This window comes from Prorops nasuta, unplaced genomic scaffold (genome assembly GCF_024137725.1).
Source record: "Prorops nasuta isolate Cenicafe-Biocafe unplaced genomic scaffold, Cenicafe_Pnas_1.2 PNAS00002, whole genome shotgun sequence".
Taxonomy (NCBI): domain Eukaryota; kingdom Metazoa; phylum Arthropoda; class Insecta; order Hymenoptera; family Bethylidae; genus Prorops; species Prorops nasuta.
In genome coordinates this window covers 12854476-12859519 of record NW_027116799.1, presented here as the reverse complement: position 1 = coordinate 12859519, position 5044 = coordinate 12854476, and the positions used below count along the sequence as shown (strand labels likewise).

The 5044-nt window shown below is 29.2% G+C and overlaps 1 long non-coding RNA gene across 1 annotated transcript; it reads left to right on the top strand.

Annotated features, from left to right (window-relative positions):
- The first annotated feature begins 2062 nt into the window (after positions 1-2062).
- Positions 2063-4538, top strand: LOC136778617 (uncharacterized). Its single transcript, XR_010823470.1, has 5 exons — positions 2063-2099; positions 2166-2516; positions 2616-2765; positions 2831-2965; positions 3328-4538. It is a non-coding gene; the product is annotated as an uncharacterized lncRNA (long non-coding RNA).
- Positions 4539-5044: the final 506 nt, after the last annotated feature.

The following is a 5044-nucleotide window of genomic DNA, read 5'->3' as shown; positions in this document are numbered from 1 at the left end:
CATCTGGTAAGAAATCCTAGATAATCTTTAAAAATTATATATAAAGGATATTTTATTTAGAGATTATTGAATTGATGTTTAATATTTGTTTCAGCTTATAATGAAAAATTTAATAAGAAACACGACGAAGCAAGGCGCAAATTTTAATAAAATCAAGTTATACGAAAACGAAATGTGAGGTAAGATCCAATAAATTTTAATTTTTCAATACCATTAATTTTTCATTGTTTCAGATAATTAGGATAAAAATTAAATATCCCAAAATGCTATTTAACCAGAAGGGTCCTTATTCCATTAATTATAATTTAGTTTTTTTTTTTAGAATTCAGAAAACAACAAAGTCGAAATTTAATATGAGTTTATATATATAAAAATTTATTAGTTATCTTTTATGAGAATCAGGGTTATTTAAATTATACATATGAATGAATGTAAATGTAACATAAACATATAGTCCTCCGCATCCACAGTTGTTCCGACTAGACCAAAGAGGGAAGTAGAAATCTCGCGGGCTATTATGGTGCGCTATACCTCTACCTCTTGGAGGTCCAGGACACTGGAGGTTAAAAGGTGCAGAAATAATAATGGCGCTTGAATGCGAATGTTTCTGAACTTTGGAGTACTTAAAACGGAATAACCTTTCATCCGCCATCCATCTTACTAATGAGGTTAAAAGACTGGTTAAGGCATTGATGAAAAAGAGATTCTAGTATGAACGTTGTGATGATTGAATGTCTGAATTTATTGTTAACAATTGTAAATATATGATTTAAAATTATAATTAATAATTATATAAAAATTTGACTTTGTTGATTCTGAATTTAGGATTTTTTTTGTCTGGATAAGATAGAAATGCCAGAATTTCCTGCTTTGCCGTGTTCCATGAATCGTTTTTAGGAAATGATTTCTGAATTTTTATAATCATGTGGGCATCATTTCGACATTTTTCTTATGACGTTTATCCTGTCGTGGTGAGCACCTTATAGAAAGCAGCAAGAGATATTACTTTTAAAAAATATTTTTTTCAAATTTGCCGATGATTACTTCCATTGGATTAGCTGTATTGATATAAAATCCCTTACAATTTATAAATAGTTGTTAAAATTTAATATCAATGTTATATAGTGATATTTCCGTCCTTCCCGAGAAAATAAATTCAATTATAAACTTCAGGAAGGAGGGGGCGGGGGTTTTTAGCTGCTAAAAATCCAGCATAATCTTGGGTCAAATAGATCGGTCGCCCAAGATACTTCAACAAGCTTCGGCTTTATCAAGAGACACGGTAGTGTCTCGACGGCAAGTACAGAAAAAAGTAGATAATGACATGTATATACGGCCGTCGAGGCACTACTCTCTTATACAGCAAGTTTGGCTGTTCTAATTTTCAAACCGATTTTTCTTTGTGAATAATCCACTATCATGATTTAAGCAAAGCTTTTCTTAAAATGGTTTTGAACGAGCTTTCATTTGAGCCCATAAACATTAAAATCGGTTCACGCAATCCAGAGATCTCATACTCTGTTAGCTATATATATGCCGAAGTTGAAATTCTTCTCCTTCCTTTCTGTATGTCTCGGGCTGATCTGTATGTCTCGGGCTGAAGTTGACCGCTTCTGTATGTCTCGGGCTGAAGTTGGCTGCTATATTCACCTGCTATATTCATACCGGCATAACCCTAAATTTCGATCGATTTCGATAGAACTGTCAAAATCAAAATTACTCTGTTGGGATAAAAATAGTATGATATAATTCAAAGTGTAGATAATTAAACAAACTAAAGGAATAAATACATGAAGGAGTCTGATGGAGAATCAGATAAGTAACACAACATTGTAAAATATATTAAAATTTAATATTTTGTGGTACTTTGTGGGATTTTATTTCAGGTTATAAATAAAATATTTTCCTTGTATGCACCTCTGATTTGAAGTCATACCAGTGCCAAATGCTCTAACAATTCTTGGAAATACCCTGTTATTGAAGAATGTAGATTAACGAAAATTGTAAATGAAACAGAAGGATGAGGTTGTTTCGTTCACTCATAACCAACACACATGGTAGTGTTTCAACAACAATTAACATAAACGTTTTTAAGAAAAGTAAGTACATTGTGAAAAAAATTAGTTTAATTAAAGCAAAGTTATATACAAGGTATCCTTTCATAGTTTGCAATTTGATGCCAGACCAGTGCCAAATGCTATAACAATTCTTGGAAAAATGCAAGCACCAAAAAGTACTACAATAGTTAAAGAGGAATCAGTTACAGTTCCAGTGGATATTACTACTTTTTATAATAAAATAGATAATGAAGATAGTGCTGCCATGTGTTGCTGGAAAACAGAGCTTTGGTTTAATGCAACTACGGAGTACTGGTTGAGCAATGGAAACAGTAGTTTGAAATGTGATTAACTGTTGATGACTCAATGATATGTCAATTTACTAGCGAAAGAAAAAGATAAGCCAATTGTTCATTATCACATGGTAAAGTATGTGTAACTCATTCAACCGCTTAAAATGTATGTAATTAAAAATTAATTGTTTATTTATTTATTTTTTAATTCAGCTCAAGCATGTATTAAAATATAACAATTACTTTGTTGAATCTCTCTTTCCAGATGTACTTCAAAGGTTATTGAAATACCCTGTTATTCAAAAATGCAGGTTATTGCAGATAAAACAGATAAGGATAATCTTGTTACATTCACTCATAATTAAGACACACGGTAGTGTCTCAATAGCTATAAACATAAACATTTTCATGTAAAGTAAGTACATTGTAAAAAGAATTTGTTTAATTAAAACAAAGTTATATATAGGCATTATTTCATAGTTTGCAGTTTGATGCCAACCAGTGCCAAATGCTATAACAATTCTTGGAAATACCCTGTCATTGGAGAATGCAGATTAACAAAGGTTGTAAATGAAACAGAGAAGGATGAGGTTTAAACATATGCTAAACATCCAGGTATGGAAATCAATAACAAAATTCATGTTTAAATTTTTCTTTTCTTTAAACTCATATGGATTTCAACTGTCCGATAGGTTATATCATATATAGAAACAATTTTCCATGAGACAATAAATCTTTCTTATTACTACGATTAAAGAAAAGCAGATAAATATTTTCTAATCGTTATTTAATATTCAATTATAATATAAAAAAGTATTAAAACCATATATTTACCTACGCTTCCCCAATCAGAATAGAAAGAAATTATTATTATTACCAAAAAAATTATTCAAATTTAATTTTTTATAAGAATAACATTGATTTTTATAATATAATATGTAATATATCTTTTGGTACTTAGTGAGATTTTATTTCAGATTGATTTACAATAACATGTTTATTGTGTCATTGTGCAGGGTTAAGCTGTAATATTTAATACAAGAAGTCAGAAATGATTCCAGTTTACCATAGAAAGAGCCATAATGCAAAGTTAATGTTGAGAGTTAAACCTAAGGAAAAGGTGGAGAAATTAAAAAATTAATTTGGAAGCCAATTTTTAATAGCGAAAGGCTTGCAGGTGATTTTGGGCATAAACCCTTTGAAATATATAAGTCAATTAAATCATAATTTTAATGATAACGTCATCTAGAAATGAAACAATGAAAAGAAGTCATCATATTAATATTTTCCATGCAATAGAATTTACAGTGAATAACTTTGCGAAACTGAAAGCAGTATATCCACAAAAGAGTGGCTTCCATTGTATAAATTGGTGTATTTCCTAGTTTATATTAATGAAAGGAAAATATAAATGGTACTAGTGTGCTGGAGAAAGTGCCATAATTCAAAGTTGATATTGACGGTAACAGCTAAGAAAATGATGGATAAATATGAGCTAATTTATAAGAAAATCCTTAAGAGTGAAGTGCTTGCAGGTGATTTTAGGCATACAACTTTGGAATTAGAAATCACATAGTTGATGAAAATTATAATAAATTTATGTAGATGTGTAAATATGAAAAGAATTCATGATTGCAATATTTTACATGTGATCAGGCATATGGTGAATAAAATTAGGAAACTGAAAGCTGTATATTTAATAAAGAGAGGCATCCATTGTATAAATTGGTGTATTTCCTAGTTTATACTAATGAAGGGAAAATATAAATGGCACTAGTGTGCTGGAGAAAGTGCCATAATTCAAAGTTGATGTTGAGGTTAACAGCTAAAAAAGTGATGGATAAATATGAGTTAATTTATAAGAAAATCCTTGAGAGTGAAGTGCCTGCAGGTGATTTTGGGCATACAACTTTGGAATTAGAAATAACATAGTTGATGAAAATTATAATAAAATCATGTAAATGTGTAAATATGAAAGGAATTCATAATTTCAATATTTCACATGTAATAGAACATACAGTGTGTAACTTCAAGAAACTGAAAGCAGTATACCTAAAAAACATAGACTTCCATTGCATTAACTGGTATATATTTTACAGTTTATATTAATGAAAAGAATATATAAATGTCACTAGTTTACCAGGGAAAGAGCCATAATGCAAAGATGATAGTGAGAGTAACACCTAAGAAAAAAGTGTATTTAAAGGTAAATTTAGAAACAAATTTTTGAAAGTGAAAGGCTTTAATGTGATATTGGGTATATGATGTTGAAAATATAACTCAAACAGTCATTGAATCCTATGTTAAATGCCTCTAAAAGTGTAATTATGATAAGAACTCATCATTGTAATAATTTGTATTATATTTAATAGATTAATAAATTAATATCTCGAATTGAAGCTTTACATTATGGAACGATGAGAACATTGGAAAATGTTTTATTAGATTGAATTAGTTAAAAGAATTTTTAGTTTTAATTCCTATATTCTTACAAAACGTTATAAGATCCCACAAAAAACAAGCTTTGCTTGTAAAAAAAGGACGGCAAGTACATAAGTCGTATCTAGTATGATTAATATATAGTAATATAAAATATTTTAATTAAAAAAAAGTAGTGAAATCCAAATGTTAGGCAAGTATAAATTTTTTCCATGGCGAAAATTGAAATTTAGAAAAAAGTAAATAGTAATACAA